This window comes from Carcharodon carcharias, chromosome 32 (genome assembly GCF_017639515.1).
Source record: "Carcharodon carcharias isolate sCarCar2 chromosome 32, sCarCar2.pri, whole genome shotgun sequence".
Taxonomy (NCBI): domain Eukaryota; kingdom Metazoa; phylum Chordata; class Chondrichthyes; order Lamniformes; family Lamnidae; genus Carcharodon; species Carcharodon carcharias.
Genome location: NC_054498.1, coordinates 7,953,985 through 7,974,012, shown reverse-complemented (window position 1 = coordinate 7,974,012; position 20,028 = coordinate 7,953,985). Strand labels below are relative to the sequence as shown.

The following is a 20,028-nucleotide window of genomic DNA, read 5'->3' as shown; positions in this document are numbered from 1 at the left end:
TAGTGCATACACTATCTCTGTTGCTACTTCCTTTAATATCCTAGGATGCAACCCATTGGGTCCAGGGGACTTATTGGCCTTTAGCCTCATTAGTTACCCTTGCACTTTTTTCCTCTGGAGATAGTTATTGTATTTATTTCCTCTTCCCCCCCACCCCCCTTCTTGCCCCTTGATTATTTAGTATTTTTGTGTCTTCTACTGTGAAGACTGCTGCAAAGTATTCAACTCCCCTGCCATTTCCTGGCTCCCCATTATTATTTCCCCAGCCTCATTCTCTAAGGGGGCCTATGTTCACTTTGGCCTCTCTCTTCCATTTTATATATTTAAAGAAGCTCTTACTGTCCATCTTGTTAGTTGACCCATAAAGTTTATTTTCTCCCTCTTTATTAACTTTTTGGTCATCTTTTGTTGGTTTTTAAAACTTTCCCAATCCCCTGGCTTACCATTACTCTTTACCATGTTGTATGTTTTTTCTTTCAATTTGATACTATCCTTAACTACTTTGGTTAACTATGGTTGGTTTATCTTCTTCCTAGAACCCTTCTTCCTCACTGGAATATACCTTTGTTGAGAGTCATGAACTATTTTCTTAAATGTCTCCCATTGTTCATCAACTGTCTTTTCTGCTAAACTCCTTTCCCAGTCCACTCCAGCCAACTCTGTCCTCATTCCTTTGTAATTACCCATATTTAAGTTTAGCACAGTTGTTTCCAACCCAAGTTTCTTACTCTCAAATTGAATGCTAAATTCTACCATGTTATCATCACTGTTTCCTAGGGGATCTTTCACCCTGAGATCATTTATTAAACTTACCTCTTTACACATTGCCAGATCCAAAATAACCTGATCCCTGGTTGGATCCACAACATATTGTTCTAGGAAACTGTCCTGAATACACTCTATGAATTCTTGCTCGTGGCTACCTTTGCCAATTTGATTTTCCCGATCTACATGAAGATTAAGGTCACCCATGGTTAATGTACTGCTTTTTTTAACATGCCCTCATTATCTCCTGATTTATTCTCTGCCCTACAATATACTGTTGGGTGCCTATAGACTACTCCCACCTTTGTCTCCTTCCCCTTGTTATTTCTTACCTCCACCCATATGGGTTCTACATCTTCCGATCCAAGAGCATTTCTTGCTATTGTACTTAATCCATGTTGTTCTAACAAAGCTACCCCACCACCCTTTCCTTCCTGCATGTCCTTTCGAAAAGTTGCATACCCCTGAATATTTAGTTCCCAGCTTTGATCTCCTTGTAATCATGTCTCCGTAATGGCTATAAGATCATACCCATTAACCTCTGTGCTGTTAATCCATTTATTTTGTTCCGAATACTACATGCATTTAAGTAAAGAACCATTAATTTTGTCTTTTAACCGTTTTTTTCCTGCTTTAACTGTACTTGCTGTTTTTTTATGTTTGTACACTCTGTCCCATCCTGTCACACTCTGAGTATCATTACCTAAATCCTATCCTTTTGCTTTGTAACCCTACATATCCCATCTCCAGAATCCCCCCCCCCCCCCCCCCCCCCCCCCCCCCACCCCCCCCCCCCCCCACCCCCCCCCACCCCAGCCATTTAATTCAGAGCTGTTATGGTAAACTACAGTAACAGCCCAATAGATGTTAGGAATTGTTTAACTTTGAGGTACTTGTTAATTTGTTAATGTTTTCAGAGTAAGGCAATAGACAGTCATTTTCCATAATGGCTGTTTCATCAGGATATCTTATAAGTAAGGAAGGTGTAAAGAATAGCACTTATGACATTAAAACTCTCTTCTTTTACAATAAAAGCTCAGTTATAGTTACTCATCTTTAGTTCAGTGTTTCAGCACTCTCTCAGTATTGCACTGAAGTGTCAGCTTATATCGTGTATAAATATTGTATTAGGAAGTTTGTATGCCCTAGAAGATTATCGGACTATCGACTTTGAGAAAAGTTTCTGTAGTCCAATGGACTGATTCAACCTTTTTATGTTATTGATAATTTTAGTATCTTTTTTATATTTGTTTTCCTTCTGTACAATCATACATCTTGCAAATTATTTTTTAACTTATTCTTTCACAGGATGTGGGCTTCGCTGGCTTGGCCAGCATTTATTGCCCGTCCCTATTTTCCCTTGAGAAGATGGTGGCCTTCTTGAACTGCTGTAGTCCATATAGTGTAGCTACACCCACAGTTCTGTTAGGAAGTTCCAGAATTTTGACCTAACAACAGCGAAGGAACGGTGGTATAGTTCCAAGTCAGGACGGTGTGTGGCTTGGAGTGGAACTTGCAGGTTGTGATGTTCCCTTGCATCTTCTAGGTGATAGAGGCCATTGGTTGGAAGGTGCTGTCAAAGGAACCTTGTTGAGTTGCTACAGTGTATTTTGCAGATTTTGCCACTGTGTCAGTGTGGAGGGAGTGAATGTTTAAGGTATTGGAAGGGGTGCCAGTCAAGGGGATTGCTTTGTCCTGGATGGTGTCAAGCTCCTTGAGTAGTGTTGGAGCTGCACTCATCCAGGCAAGTGGAGAGAATTCCATCATGCTGATTTGATAATACAAGCTTTGGGGAGTCAGGAGGTGAGTGGCTTGCAGCAGAATTCCCAGCCTCTGACCTATTGTAGCCACAGTATTTATATGGCTGGAACAGTTCAGTTTCTGTTCAAAGGTAACCCCCAGGATGTGGATAGTGGGATATTCAGTAATTATAATGCCATTGAATGTCAAGGGGGAGTGGTTGTTGTAGATGGTCATTGCCTAGCACTTGTGTGAATATTACTGATAATATTGATAGTTTTTAACCTGAATAATACATTCTATCAGTGTAGCATTTTATCCTTTTTGGAGAAGATAACAGAAGAAACAGGAAAAATAGGACTTAGCAGCAGGAGTAAGTCATTCAGCCTTTTGAGCCTGCTCCGCCATTCAGTAAGATCGTGGCTGATCTGGTTGTGGTCTCAACTCCACGTTCCTATAGCCCTTGACTCCCTTGTCGATCAAAAACCTGTCTGCCTCTGCCTTGAATAAATTCAATGACCCAGCCTCCGCTACTTTCTGGAGAAGAGAATTCCACAGACTAACAACCCTCAGAGAAAAAAATTCTCTTTATCTTCATTTTAAAAGGGTATTCTTATTCTTAATTCATGTCCCCTAGTTCCAGTAACCCCGGACAAGAGGAAACATTCTCCCGGTATCCAACCTATCAAGCCCCCTCAGGATTTTAAATGTTTCAAAAAGATAACCCCTCATTCTTCTAACCTCCAATAGGTATAGGCCCAACCTGCTCAATCTTTCTTCATAAGATAAGCTGTTCATCCCAGGAATGAGTCAAGTGTACCTTCTCTGTCCTGCTTCTAATGCAATTATACCCTTTTTCAAATAAGGAGACCAAAGCTGTACGCAGTACTTCAGATGCGGTCTCACCAATGTCCTATATAGCTTCAGTAGAACTTCCCTACTTCTATATTCCATTTCCCTTGCAATAAATGCCAACATTCCATTTGTCTTCCTAATCGCTTGCTGTACCAGCATACTATTTGTGACTAATGTGCCAGGACACCCAGATCCCTGTATACCTCCTCTGAGTTCTGCAATCTCTCTCCATTTAAATAATATTCTGCTTTTCTACATTTCCTGCCAAATTGGACAAGTTGACATCTTCCATTTTCCATGCAACCTCCTGTACAAAATGCCTCAGTAAAGATATCATTGTTAGTTCTATAACATGTTAGTTTCTTCCAAAGTGTGCACACACTTGTAAATTTCAGATAATAGAAGGCATGTGCTTGTTCAGAGAAATTACAACTTGCTGTGCAGTCATAGAGTTGGGAAAAAAAAACCTGAATTATAACAGTCCAGTTCTGAAGATGGAAGACAGATAAATCTCCTGAAAAGTCTCCTGTACATTGGAGCACCTTTGTGAGAAGAAAGGGCATATACATTTGTCTGGTAATTTTAAACCTATGATATTTGTACACCAACAGTAGTTTAAATAAAATCTACCCTTCAATTTGGGAGTTTGCTTAGAAAATGAAATAATGCCCATCGTGCTGATTTTTGACACCTAATGTAACTTTCCTACGCCAATGATGACTTGGTAATTGTGTTAGACTGGTCATTCTGTGCTATCTGACATATGAGCTGTGACAAGGCAGCACTGAGTTCATAGCAACAGCTGTAAGGAAGGAACAGTATCAACAAATAAACTATGCAGTAACAGTTAAGAGAATTTACAAATAGATTTTTCATCATTATTACAGACAATTAACTTTATTTTCAAGTAAGACTTACATTGAACCAGACTGGATAGCAAGTAAATCTGAACAAATTTTGGGAATGGTTTTCTGTTTAATAAAGTTATATTTAACCCTGATGACTAGATTTTAATTATGAACTCTTGTTGATGTGTCATTGTGTCCATGTTACAAGCAGGTATACCATTTTTGTTAACCCATAAAATTAGACATCTAGTTATGGCCTACATCATGACCTGCTTGGTTTCTCTACTGGTTAGTGAGGTTTCATAGAAATTAGGCCAAAAAACTCAGGTTAAGCCACTGGCAAATATAAAATGTCACACAGGGATCCAGAGATTTTATTTTCAATTTGCATATTTTCTATTTGGTTTGAAATTCAGGGCATAAAAATCACATTACACCTTGTTTTAATGTTCTTTAAGGATATCTATCATACCATATTCTTAAAATTTTAAGCAGAATTTCCCAGTGTGTATCTCACTATTAGTATCTCTTTTACAATATGTTCATGCTGTCAGTTTATTTGCTCAGTCAATTCTCTCCCCGCCCTCCCTTCCACTATCCCCTAAAGATATTGAGTCCTTGAAGAGGTGCAGTTCCTTGAGCTCTAAGCACTATCTGGGATATCTTTGCCATACCCAGTGTTGAGCATCCATAGCCCAGGAAGTCATCAGCAGCAAGAACTTTGATTATCTTTTATTTTCTTCATCCTTCAACAGTCCAGTGGCATTGAGGCCAAATGCAGCTTCGCTACTTAACAGATTGAGACAACTTACATTTTTACAGCACCTTTAACATAGTAAAACATCTCGAGGCGCTATCCAGGAGTGTTGTCAAACAAGATTTGACACTGAGGTACAAAGTTTTTTTTATTCATTCACGAGATGTGGGCTTTGCTGGCTGGGCCAACATTTATTGCTCATCCCTAGTTGCCCTTGAGAAGGTGGTGGTGAGCTGCCTTTTTGAACTGCTGCAGTCCATGTGGTGTAGGTACACCCACAGTGCTGTTAAGAAGGGAGTTCCAGGATTTTGACCCAGAAGGAACGGCGATATATTTCCAAGTCAGGACGGTGAGTGACTTGTGGAAATTCCAGGTAGTGGTGTTCCCATCTATCTGCTGCCCTTGTCCTTCTAGGTGGCAGTGGTCATGGGCTTGGAAGGTGCTGTCTAAGGAACCTTAGTGAATTCCTGCAGTGCATCATGTAGATGGTACACACCACTGCTGTTGTGCATCAGTGGTGGAGGGAGTGAATATTTGTGGATGTGGTGCCAATCAAGCTGACTGTTTTGTCCTGGATGGTGTGCAGCTCCAGTACCAAAACCTTTGTCAACAAGGTACATTTAAAGGACTGTCTAGAAGGAATACAGAGAGGTAGAGCAGTGGAGAGGTTTAGGGAGGGAATTCTAGAGTTTAGGGCCCAAGCAATTGAAAGCATGACTGTCAGTAGTGGAGCGATTAAAATCAGGGGATGTGCATGAAGATAAAATTAGAGAAGAGAACAACTTTCTAATTGTTGTGGAGCTGGAGGAGGTTACACAAGCGGGGACAGTGGAGTGAAAGCAATGGTAAGAATTTCAAAATTGAAACATTACTGGACTGGGAGCCAGTGTAGATCAGCGAGCAAAGGGGTATGGGTAAACTGGATCTGATGCAAATTGTATGCAGGCAGTAGAGTTTTGAATGAGCTGAAGTTTATAGAATGTGGAAGATGGAAAGCCTGCCAGGTGAGAATTAGAATAGTCAGGTCCAGAGGTAAAAAAGCATGGATGAGGTTTTCAAGGGTGGAGTAGTGGATTGTATTGGAGGTGGAAGACTGGAGGCTCATCTCAGCATTGTATCAGACACTAAGGTTGCAAACAGTCTGGTTCAGTCTCAGTCAGTGGTCAGGGAAAGGGATGGAGTTCGGGGCTAGGGAATAGAATTTGTGGCAAAGATGATGACTCTTCGATCTTTGCAGTATTTAGTTGGAGGAAATTTCTGCTCACCCAGTACAGGGCCAAATGGCCACCACCTGTGCTGTAACAATTCTGTGATTCTGGCTGTTGGGCAACCTGTGAGACAAATCAGAGGCAGCAGAGGGGTCAAGAGTGGTGTCGTCAGCACACTTGAATCTGATGTGTTTTTGGGTAATGTCACCTAGAGGCAGCATGTAAGTGAGAAGCCAGAGGCAACCATGGATAGATTCTTGGGTGCACCAGAGGTAAAATGTGGGTGTTGAAAGAAAAGCTTCCTCATCTGATTTAGCTGATCTCAGCACTAGATAAATCTGCTGAGAAGTGAAGAATGGCTGTGTAAGTAGAACTGCAAGATGCAGGTTGTAATCTCCCACTAAACCTCTTGCTTGACCTTTCCCAGTGCATAGATGGGGAAAGAAAGATGCAATTTAAAGAGTAAAAGATATACAAGGTGATTTGTGGAAAAATAACTTGGAGATTCAGTTGTTAAGGGGTTAAGAGGTTAAATTATTTTTACATCACTACCACATTGGAGTGTGTGATGTCTATCTTAATTTGACAACAGGTGCTTCTTGATGCTTTTTTAAAAGTAGGCAGAGTGAGAGGCGCCAACATGGATTCAACTATTCATTGACAGGTCAATCTATTTCACATATGCTGCGTGATGCATATCTGCCAGCATGTTACAGTAACCGAAAAACTTCTTGTTAGATGATACTGTAGGATTTAGATTCTTTAAGTCTATTGTAAAATGTGCTTTCATGTAACCTGTTTTGCCTTTTCTAAAATGTTCAATGCTTACATTTCTTTGATATGTCACATAATTATTGTGTTGCTATGCGCATCAACTATGTTACCGGTTCAAGTCTACGTATATAAGTCTCCCACGCAACAGTAATTGCACACCAATGGATAATTTATTGTTCGTGAAGTGCTTTTAAATGTTTGAGAGACTAGCTAATTTGCTGTATAAATGCTTATTTCTCTCATTTGCTTGCTTTGTTTCTCATTACTGCTATCATGAAGGTGGGAAAAGATTATGCAGAAATGGAAAGCCCTGCACTGAAGTGCATTCTGGAGACACCGGAGCACAGGTATTAACAACTCTGGTAGGGAGTAGCGTGTAGATGTAAGTTTGAGTCGCGTAAATAGTTGATTCTCATTCCAGCAAGATTTCGATGAAAATATTTAGATGCAGGAGTACCACTCAAGAAATGACAGCCATTCTATTAATTGACATAATTACTATGTTTAAATGAATATTTAACCTGTGCCATGCTTGCTGGTGATGAATTTCACTCTTAACACTTGCTTGGTGTTGACAGCTCTGCTGGTAATGTCCTATAACGAATGAGTTTATGTGTGCTGCGTAGCACTCCAGATGCACAGCATCCATATAAAGTGAGCACTGTGGGAAAGACCTCATCCTTCAAGTTGAATTTTTGTTGTTAAAGTTGAATTTTTGTTGTTAAAGTTGAATTTTTGTTGTTAAAGTTGAATTTTTGTTGTTAAAGTTGAATTTTTGTTGTTAAAGTTGTTTAGCTGTTTTGCTCATTTCTGTATAGCCATTTGTTAAATGCTACTTTTGTGCTATATTGCTGTTGTGGGAGAAAATTTGTGAAAGAAATAGTCCTGCTGAGTTTTCAAAGTTTCACTGCCACCTGTACCCGTTTGCCCTGGGAACAGTCATTATCTTCTGCTTGTACAGCAATTATGGTAGTCCTTTTTGTAGAAGGTGAATCATGGTATACGCCAGACAGGTTCTGGAGATTAATCGGTATTTGTTTTTATGCTGACAGCCATGTTTACGGATACATTTGTACTTGGATATGATAGGTGAAATCTGCTTGCAGAGACTATGATTCTCCAAGGAAGTCATTTCTGTACTTTGTACACCCTTGAAGCCACACATGAAAATCATGTCAACAACAGGACAGTTTGCCCCGTCACAGTTAAGGTGGCTGCAGACTTGAATTGTTATGCCATGGGCTTGATCCAGACAATTGCAGGAGAATCTGCTAAATCTCTGAAGCTACGATGCAGGTTGCAAATACCTTGTTTTTTTGGGAGTTTCGATTCAACACTTTCCCTGCGGAAAGCAGTAGCAGCACTTTCATGGACTGTCTGGATTACCCATAATGTCAACATTACAAATTTAAGGTCTGCTGTAGCTGGGTACGCTATTACAGATTGTGCACTGTTGCATTCCAGAGTTAATTTGCCTTGCTCAATATCTACCAACACAACAGCATAACCTGGAAGCTTGGCAATAGTATCCTTGTGACTTGAACTGAATATTCATTCATTTGCTGCTTCAATTTCTTTTGAAAGGCACTTCAAAGAGACATGGGGTGAAGAGGTCAGAAATCAATTTTTCGCATGCTCTATTTCACAGCAGATGGATTTACCGTTATGATTGATATAAGTGAATCCAATCAGTACAGCTTCACTTATTACAAAATAATAAATATGCTGCTCTATCACACACAAGTGTTTAAACAGAACAATTTCTGACTGCACTATCATGCATTTCAACCTTCTTGGAGCCTTTGCTGGATTTGACTGCCTCGCAGTATTCCCTTTCAGAAAATTTGATGATTTGTGTCTCTTTCTTTTATCTGTCTCTATTCAAAGCCAGAATATGACCAGAGATCATCTAACACACGAGGTATTTTCCATTTGCCAGCACATGCTAATGAATTTGTCATTATTTACAGTCACAGAATCGCAGTGCAGAAGAGGCCCTTTGGCCCATTGAGTCTGTATCGACATGTGAGAAACACCTGACCTACCTACCTAATCCCATTTACCAGCACTTGGCCCATAGCCTTAAATGTTATGATGTGCCAAGTGCTCATCCAAGTACTTTTTAAAGGATGTGAGGCAACCCGCCTCCACCACCCTCCCAGGCAGTGCATTCCAGACTGTCACCACCCTCTGGGTTAAAAAGTTTTTCCCCCTAAACCTCCTGCCCCTCACCTTGAACTTATTTCCCCTTGCTACTTCCCCTTCAACTAAGGGGAACAGCTGCTCCCTATCCACCCTGTCCATGCCCCACATAATCTTGTACACCTCGATCAGGCTGCCCCTCAGTCTTCTCTGCTGCAACGAAAACAACCCAAGCCTATCCAACCTCTCTTCATAACTTAAATATTTCATCCCAGGCAACATCCTGGTGAATCTCCTCTGTACCCCCTCCAGTGCAATCACATCCTTCCTATAATGTGGCAACCAGAACTGTACACAGTACTCCAGCTGTGGCCTCACCAAGGTTCTATACAACTCCAACATGACCTCCCCGAAACATCAGAGCTTTATTTAACTAGTGAATAAACTTTGCTTTAAAATCAGCAAGAAGCCCTCTTATGGACTGTCTGGATTACCCGTGATGTCAGCATAACAAATTTAAGGTCTGCTGTATCATGAAGGTGGGAAAAGATTATGCAGAAATTGAAAGCCCTGCACTGAAAGGAAAGGAGAATCAACAATTTTCTATGGAAGAAATGGTTAATTGTCCCTGAACATGCCAGTAAGGTGTTATTGATGGCAAATTGTGATTCTGCCATTATTTGAAGAGCCATCAAGACAGGATGGATGGCTGTTGAGGGACCAAGGCTGTCCTGCTTGAGCTTGACTGCTTACCCAATGAGTGAGCCAATCAGAAGAGGGAAATTGTGAGTTTTGCTACCAAGATCTAGGTTGAGACATTATTGACATTCTGAAGCAAACGACAATGTCTGAAGTGACCAAAGGGAATTCAATAGTATAGTCGTGTAAAGCTGTCCAAACTTATTGTACCTGTTGCCTTTTATACAACTTGGTCCTGAAAATGGGCCTTACCAGTCTTCATGCACCAGGGGAAAAAAACCTGTCATCACCAGTTTCAGGCTATGACTGGACCATCTGGCTAAACAACAGCCCAGTCAGTCAGAGTGATGAGGCAGGCTGTAATGGAAGGCAATTTTTGTTAACTGGCATAGCTCAACCTCAGTTGCCATATCCATATGTGCCATATGTCCTATCCCAGCCAACTATAAAGCATCACCCCCATTACCCTCAGCCTTACACCAGGATCTCTAAATGCAGCAGTATTTCTCACAGAATCATAGAATTGTTACAGTGCAGAAAGAGGCCATTTGGTCCATCGTGTCTGCACCAGCTCTCTGAATGAACAATTCACAGTGCCATTTCTCACTTTCTCGCTTTTGTTTCTTCTAACAATGATTTTAAATCTGTGCTGTCTTGTTCTCGATCCTTACACCAATTATCTTAGTCAGCCTCATAGCAGAAGAACTGAGTCCAGAATGCATCATCAGAGATCCCACCTTTTATGGACTCAAACATTGTGTGGTGCAGTTGTGTTCAGTATTGTACTTCCCCTTTGCCACATTATATAGGGGATGGGAGTGGGATGTTTTTCTCATTGTTATTTATAGGACAGCTAGTATTCATGAAATGTCGATCCTTTTACAACCTCATGTGATGTGCACTGTGCTAAAATGTTAGCAAACTGGCCCAACATTTTAATGCAAAGTCAGTTCATTTTGCAACTTGAGCATGCAGCACTTGAGAAGCAATGGTCTCCCTGCCAATGTTTTTCTAGGACTGCATTATCAGCCCCATCGTTTATAACACACGCCACCTGACTTCATCGTGGAGCTGAAATATTTGTGGTAGCCTCATTTTTTTCCAGAAACTCTGAATAACAAAAATAATGAAAACACAATAAGCAAATGAATAAAAACAAAATTTTCAATTGGAAAACAAGAACCATGAGGAAAATAACTTGATAGAAACAATATGAATATTTCAGTGGCAGTGTGAAGAGAGGAAAGAGAAGTTGCATGTCGATAAATGTGAAGTGATAAACTTTGGAGCAACATGGAGAAACCACAAAATCTAATTTGTTACTATTTTGAGGGGGTGCAAGTTACCTGGAGAGCATGTTCACAAATATATGAAGGTGACGGGTCAAATTAATAAGACAGTTAAGAAAGTGCGTTGCATGCTTGGCTTTGTAAATAGGGATATTGCATACAAAAACAAGGGAGTCATGCTAAAACTTTACTAATCACTGGCTAGGCATCAACTGGAATATTACAGTATTGTGTACAGTTATGGGCACCACACTTTAGAAATGCCATATCAAGGCCTTGGTGATGGTACAAAGGAGATTACCAGAATGTTGCCAGGGTTGAGGTACTTGAGTGATTGGAGAAGCTGAGGTTCTTTTCCTTGCAGCAGAGGAGGCTAAGTGGACATCTAATACATGTACTCAAAAAAAATGAGGTGCTTTGGTAAAGCAGATAGGGAGAAAGTGTTTTCTTTGGCAAGTGGCTTGGTGACCAGATGTGGTAAATTTAATAATTCAATTAAAATAATTGAAGAAAAATGAGAATTTCTTTCACAGTGTTGTTAAGGCCTAGAGTGTACTGCCTGGAAAGGTGGTGGAAGCAGATTCCATAGGAACTTGCAAAAGGTAAATGGACATGTACTTAAGAAGACCAATTTGCAAGGTAGTGGGGGAGAAACTGGAACGTGAGACTAAATTGGACAGCTCCTTCAGAGAACCAGTGAGCTAAATGGCTGCCCTCTGTGCTGTAAGATTGCATGATTCTATGACAACCTGAGAATATGGAGTGTTTCCCAAGGACTGGGAACTGGGTTCAGAGCAATTGAGTCCTATTAGCTTGCCCTGTAGCCTTTAGCTATGTGGTATGGGTAGACATAAATGGTTTATGTATTTCTCTGCTCACTATAGCCAATACTGAAACAATTCATGCCAGCATAAACAGGTTTACTTCTCTGTTTCATACTAGCACTAACTTTTCATTAACCTTAGGGACAGGGTGAGAATATAACGAGTAATTAGGCTCAATTTAAAAGCAATGTTATGAATATTATGCATCTGAGTATGATACTGTTAATCAATACTTCTTTTGAGGTGCTACAAGCTCGCAAACGCCCAATACGCTCACTGTGTTGTATACTCCACGGGCACACGTTTTTATTAAAAAAGTTAGTTTTATTTGTTGAGCAGAATTTTCTCTTGTGCTTAACACTCAACCCTGCATTGTAACACTGTAGATAGCTGGTTGAAGAAAAATAGCTCTGTTGCAATCTGATCTATGACTTTGGGATGGTTCTAAACCTCTGAGCTTTGTTCTTGCAGTTTCAAGCCTTCAGAGCTCTCTGCTTTAAGTATTGAATGTGTATCTAAGTGTCTATTAATCTCTAAAATGGCACAATATTGTTCAGCTTATGGCCTCTTTCGCCTGAGTTTTCTCTTCTCTACTCATTTAGAGAAAAGAACATTATTTTACTTTGTTTATGCTAACAGATGGAAGAATTTATGAAAACTGATGTGGTGCTATGCAGGCATCACTATCCAATTTAAGAGTCTTGTGTAATGTGACATTCATACTGCTTTGAAACTTATTACATGTGCGATAAGTGCACTGAAGTTGTGTATTTATTTGATTATCTCAGTCCTATACTATCTTCCATATAATTGAAAAGCTGGTTTGAATAAAACATTGTACTGGTGACTGGATTACTGCCACAGTTGTGAATTATTCAGCCAATCGGAACAGTGAAAAGCCAATGTACAGTGGATCAAATGTGAAAATTATATGCAAAATGTAGCCTTAGCCAGCTGGCTTCTTAAAGGATTCTAAAATGCTTTGGTCACTTCTCATTATAATGTGTATTAGTCCAGGAGACCAGAAGTCATTTTGGGTAGCTCACCTAGCCAGTTGGCAACTTCCTAATCTTTAGCCCTGTTTATTGAGCGGTTTCTTTGATTCCTACAAATCTCACTAACCTGAATGTGTTTTCATGTTGATTAGTTATATGAATGCATTATCCAGAAGGCAAAAATAGCTGCTTTTGAATTTTCCCTCTAGTTCAGGAAATGATATAAGTGTGCGAGGCATTGGAAAAACTCAAAATGTCACCATCCCAATTTCTTAGGCTGAAGTAAGCTATATGTAGTTAATGACAGCAGCAGCTGTGCTGACTGAGTGTGAACCTAAATAACTAATCGTGATGTTTACATTTTTACTTAGCCTCATTGTGATTGTATGGAAATCATGCCTTAATAGAAGGATGCAGACAGGAAATACACCTGCATGCTTGTGATGACCCTAACCTCTGATCAGTGCAAGCCCCTGTAAATTTGTATATAAACAGTGGTATCCATACATTGATTATTCTGAGCACCCAGTCTCATGATGCTCTTTTCACACAAGGGACAGTGGGGACTGATCAGAGCTCACATTGTTTATATTTACATTTTTACAGTGGAACACTTCTTCTGAGTGTGGGGAGGTTCCCTGATTGCAGATGTCCCCCATTGTGGAAAAAGAAAAATGTGTATAAATTATTGGGAAAAGTGGGGGTGATCGGAAAGGAGGTGGGGATGGAGGAGAGTTCATGATCTAAAATTGTTGAACTCAATATTCAGTTCGGAAGGCTGTAAAGTGCCTTGTCGGAAGATGAGGTGCTGTTCCTCCAGTTAAATACAGTTTTGATTAGGAAAAAACTTCTTTTTAGTCAGACAGCAAATGATTAGATGTATAAATTGTGCCTGAAGTTATATAATTTCCCTGCATTCAATTCATGCAGTCTGACTCCAACAGAATGTACTCCATGCATGAATGTTGAAGTACATGTAGATATGGAGCATTAGGCATAGTGATGATGAGAGCAATGATAGTTTAATAGGATGTTACATAAGGGGGGTTTTTGTAGTTTGGGATGTCTATAATTAAATGTTGAGTAGCAGAATGTCAAAGTGGTTTAATTTATTAGACTGCAACCACTCTGCAAACAGAGAATTAACAACACAGAAACAGGCCATTGAGCCCAACTGTTCTCTGCCATTGTTTATGGTCCACAAAACGTTCCTCCCACCTTATTTTTAATCTTGTCAGCATATCCTTCTTTCTTCTTCATATACTTACCTAGCATTCCCTTGAAGGCGTCTATGGCAGTCACTTCAATTACCTCATAGTTTTTGATAACATATGGGAAGCATAATCCATATGAAAAAAATTAGATCTGCTTTTTACAGGAATTTTGTCATTTTCTTTCATTATTGCAGCATAATACTGCAAGCAGAACATGGTGAAACTGTGATTTCAGCATAAAGCAAAGTGTGCCACTGCACAAGCACTGTATACGTAGCAAAACAGCAATAAAAGAGAAGAGGGCACTCATTAGAGCTTATTGCTCTGCCATGCTGTGTTAACTCGAAGTTTATTATAACTATGAAGCTTTTCCTTGAGGCTTTTCCCTGCCTGGTTGATGCTTTAACTACAAAGCTGAAAAAAGAAACCTTTTTATTAAGAACTTTCATCTCGCTGATGAAGTATCAAGCTAATCCACATCTAACAACCTGCTCTGAAAACACTGCTCACATTTTGATAGCTGTGACAAATCGCACCACGGCAGCTGAGATGATCCACAACATTCTAAAGAAAACAACCCACAACATTCTTAAAACAAAAGTGAATTTGTTTTATCTATCTTCCAATGTTAATTGGTCCTTTAAGAAATTACAGTATCCAGATCCAAACCTTTGCCAAAAATGAATCGGTTCTTCCATTTTTAAAAATTCATTCATGGGCTGTGGCATCACTGGCTAGGCCAGCATTTATTTCCATTTGGTTTTAAGAGTCAACCACATTGCTGTGGGTCTGAAGTCACATATAGGCCAGACCAGGTAAGGACAGCAGATTTTCTTCCCTAAAGGTCATTAGTGAACTAGACAGGTTTTTAATGACAATTGGCAATGGTCGTCATCAGACTTTTAATTGAATTGAAAAGATTTTTATTGAATTCAAATTTCACCATCTGCTGTGGTGGGATTTGAACCTGGGTCCCCAGAACATTACCCTGGGCCTCTAGAATACTAGTCAGTGACAATACCACTGTGCCAATGCCTCCTTGGGCCGTACTTTACCTGTGTACCAAAGTTCATTGAAATCCATCCATTAATTTTTGAGAGAGCCTGTTTGCCTGTAAACAACATAACAAATGAGGCCGGAAACATTGCCTCCACCCACTTTTGGTGGCTGAGGTAAAAAGGCCTGTAATGCAGCTATGATAATCCAGAATAATCAAATTTTAACAAGATATGCAATAATAAATTAAGAATCTCATATCCATTGTGACAAAAATATATTGTGTAAACCTCTGTCCAAGTTTCAAGTTCTCATTACCAGTATGTCGTCGTCTTTTTAAATTTATAAACAGAAAACATGTTTAGGATCTAACAGAGTAATATCATTGCACCCACACTGTGCTTGTGTATTACTTGGTAGGGCCGCCTCATTTGATTTTTATATATGACAGGTCTCCAGCATTTATCCCTTGTTTTCTGAAGACTGTGATTTTGAACTAGCTCCTGGCTGTAAGCCTTGTAGTTGCTAAAAGTGATTTTTAAAAATGTATTCATGGGACGTGGGCGTCACTGGCCAGGCCAGCATTTATTGCCCATCCCCAATTATCCTTGAGAAGGTGGTGGTGAGCTGCCTCCTTGAACTGCTGCAGTCCATATGGAGTAGTTACACCCGCAGTGCTGTTGAAGAGGGAGTTCCAGGATTTTTACCCAATAAACAGTGAAGAAACGGTGATATGTTTCCAAGTAAGGATGGTGAGTGAGTTGGAGGGGAACTTCCAGGTGGTGCTGTTCCCATGTGTCTGCTGCCCTTGTCCTTCTTGATGGTAGCGGTCATGGGTTTGGAAGGTGCTATCTAAGGAGGCTTGGTGAGTTCCTGTACTGCATCTTGTCCACACTACTGCTGCTGTACACAGGTGGTGGAGGGAGTGAATGTTTGTAGATGGGGTGCCAATCATGCTTGCTGCTTTGTCTTGGATGGTATCAAGCTTCTTGAGTGTTGTTGGAGTTGCACTCATCCAGGCAAGTGTTGAGTATTCCTTCACACTCCTGACTTGTACCTTGTAGATGGTGGATAGGCTTTGGGAAGTCAGGAGGTGAGTTACTTGTCGCAGGATTCCTAGCCTCTGAACTGCTCTTGTAGCCGCTGTATTTATATGGCTAGTCCAGCTCAGTTTCTGGTCAATGGTAACCTCCAGGATCTTGATAGTGGGGGATTCAGCGATGGTAATGACACTGAATAGCAAGTGGCGATGGTTAGATTCTCTCTTGTTGGAGGTGGTCATTGCTTGGCACTTTTGCGGTGTGAATGTTACTTGCCACCTGTCAGCCCAAGCCTGGATATTGTCCAGGCCTTGCTGCATTTGGACAAAGACTACTTCAGTATCTGAGGAGTCACGAATGGTGCTGAACATCTCGCAATCATCAGCGAACATCCCATTTCTGACATGATGGAGGGAAGATCATTGATGAAGTTGAAGATGATTTGGCCTAGGACACTACCCTGAAGAACTCCTGCAGTGATGTCCTGGAACTGAGTTGATTGACCTCCATTTCACATAGGATTGCTAGAGAGAAGACTTTTCATCACATTACATCAAACTAGATTTGAACATAAATTCCATATGTGGAAATTAACTCAGCCTTCCCCATGCTGAAAATGAGATACAAATGGACCCTAGATCTTCAATCATTTTATGAGATGAAGCAACGAATTTTGACTTAATCACTTATGATTTATGAAGATCATCTCACTTGCAGACTGGAAAATTCATATTCATTACTGCAGCATTTAAATGTGTTGAACACTTTTCTAAGTTTCTGAATATAGGAATGAAACTGAACATTTTATATGATTCATAATTCATTTTGAAAGTTCCTTTACCATAACATCAACCATGAAGTAGTATAACTAGATTGGTATTCTTGTCTGGAACAAATATGCACTATTCAGACCCTAATATCAAATTGCTTATTTACACAAGAGACCTTGATTTTTTTTTCTTCTGAGCATTAATTCTGTTTATTTTGAAGCAGAGATGCAGTTGTTATAAAATAACAATTTAATCTTATATGAAGAATTGGTTTGCTATGCTGTTTGCTTGCACTTGCTAGTTTACTGTCTTACTCTATAAAGTAGTAGTTCATACTTAACAAAATCTACAGGCCGCTTGTGTTGTTCAAAAACACAATTGAATGACTGTATTCTATTGAGTAAAATAACTAATATCAAGGAAGCTTATGACTGGGAATTTCCTTGGAATTGCTCCCCCGCCATACCTTTACTGGAAATCTGGTTAAACCATGTTTCACCACTATTGTGATCCTGTCACCAATTTGTTGTGGAATCTTCAGCAAGATATGGTGACTTGTGAATCATACTTGCACGCTTGTTACGGGGTGACAGATTTGGTACTCTATCTAGAGTTGTTCTGCAGAAACTGCTGGGTGGAACACATACTGTTTATTTACATGATACTCGGCAGCTACAACTGTGTGCTTCTACACCAGACTCTATCTTCTGCTGCTCACTTGCAGACTAGACTTCCAACTAACTCAGAGTAAGCCAATACTACTCTACCATTGGTTATACAAGATGGTGTGATTATACATCCTTTTTAAAGGTATACTGCACATCAAATATAATCATAGTTACTACATTCCTCCCCCTTTACTCGGAACATACATTTTGTCTTTACAATGACAATTTTTTTTCCAAATTAGCAAATTATTTACACCGCTGAGTCATTTATAAGTTCAATCTTTCAGAGGGTTTCCTTAGTTGTGTAGAATGTCTCAGCTCTACAACTTCAGATGTTTTATTAGGAACCTTGTTCTCTGGAGTTGTTTGAACATCAGATCCTTCGACAGGTACCTGCACATCTGTGTCCTCGACTCTTGTAGGTACAACAGACACTTCATACACATCTGTACTTGGTTGAGTTCCCTCAACGGGAAACGTAGACTCGGTCGTGAACCCTGGTGGAATCGTTTGTTGATGATTTCTCTCTTCCTGAAATGATCCACATGTCTCTGTATGATTCAGCCTTCCACATTAATGTGGTAGGATAGAGGTCCAGTCACTGCACTTATTTCACCTGGTAACCACTCTGGTCCCTCTCCAAAGTTCTTCACATATACCATGGTAAACTTCCTCTCGTGACTATGACAGTCATGTCCAGCTTTCTGACTTCCATGACTTCTTTCCACCTTCCCTGCCCACACCCTTAAGTTTGGCATTATTAAACTCAATCTCGTCCTGAGACGGTGTTTCATTAATAATTCTGCAGCTGTGACACCTGCTGTTGTGCGAGGGGTGGTCCTATAATGAAAAAGAGAGCATACTAGCTTGGTTGCTATGGAATCTCCATTTAACTTTTTCATGCCAGACTTGAACATTTGAACTGCTCTTTCAGCAGGGTGGTACGGTGAAGTTTTCATGTGGGTGATAGTCCGTTGATGGCAAAACTTTTATGTAACTTCTCAGTCATAGCAGAAGACATTGGTGACTTCACCTCTTATATGTTCATCCATTTTGAGTGAGCATCAACAATGCGCAGAAACATTGACTATATAGGACCTTTCATAGGAACAATGTGTAATCGTATCCATGGTCTCCCTGGCCACTCCCAAGGGTGTAATGGAGCTGTTGAAGGTAACTTTTGCAATTGTTGATACTGTACATAATTCTTCACTAAGCTCTCTATTTCTGCATCCATTCCAGGCCACCATAGATAGCTGTCTGCTATGGTCTTCATTTGGGAAATTCCTGGATGTGCACTATATAGCTCAATTAACAATGACACTCTTCCTTTTGGAGAAACAAACACAAGAAGATACCAACTTGGCTGGTTATTTCATGTCTTCTGTTAAAATATGGTTTCATTTTGTCAGATACAGGCTCTTGTGACCAACCATAAAGCACTTGTTCTTGTATTTTGGATAAGACTGTGTCTCGACTTGTTCAGTCTCTGATTTGTTTAGCACAAACTGGTGAGGAATCTAAGAAATTTAACAACAAAACAAGTTCTTGTGGAACTGGGACATCCTCATCTTTTTCTCGTAAGGACAATCGGCTCAGTGCATCAGCGTTTTCAGTATGACTGCCAGTCCTATGTACAAAAGTATACTGATATGTTGCCATGATCAATGGTATTATTTGAGTTTCTGTGTCTTCTTTCAATGGACTTTTTTCTTTCTAACATTGACTTTTTATATTGGTGTACTGCCTCCTGAAAAATTAAGCATTGCCGTGTGTTCCCTGCCAATTAATTCCTTCATTTTACTCAGAGCAGTGCAGAACTCTTTCTGTTTCTCTTCATACTTTTCCAGAGATACCTACTTAGACAGGAGGAAAACTGGTAGTGTGTGAAAGTCTTTTAGGTTTTCACCTTTCGGAGGTTGTTCACCTCGACCTGAACTCTGTCCCTTACACTGGTCTCTTCTAGTTTTTTTTGCTGTCCTTCTGTGTCTTTGTTTGAAAAATCCTGCATTTCTTTAGGCGGCTGGGCCTTTACACACACCTTTTCCAAAACAGGAACATTTTCAGTTACTTTTGGAATCTTTGTGACAATTCAAGGTTGATTTCCTTCAGCCAGTTTTGTCCTAGTAGCTTGGTCCTCTGCCTGTCAATACCAACACAGGTTGCTTTGCTGATTGGCTTCCGTAATGGACAGTAACTCTACTTAAGCCTTTGGCTTGAATATCTTCTCCATTGTATGTTCTTAATTTGGCATCAGTTTCTTCTAAATTTAGGTCATGTTCTCCATTCTTCAAATATCAGAAGGTATGCTCACCAATCACTGTCGTGGAAGCTCCTGTGTCTACTTCCATACGAATAGGTCTGCCATTCACTTTTACTGTTACATAAATTGGTTTCGTTTTCCCTGCCTTCAAGTTAAATAATGAATAAACATCTGAATTTGT

At 40.0% G+C, this 20,028-nt stretch overlaps 1 protein-coding gene across 3 annotated transcripts in view; it reads left to right on the top strand.

Moving 5' to 3' along the window:
- The window catches only part of peak1 (pseudopodium-enriched atypical kinase 1), a 205,507-nt gene that overhangs the window by 135,544 nt on the left and 49,935 nt on the right, over positions 1 to 20,028 (top strand). The gene's annotated exons all lie outside the window — the stretch shown is intronic.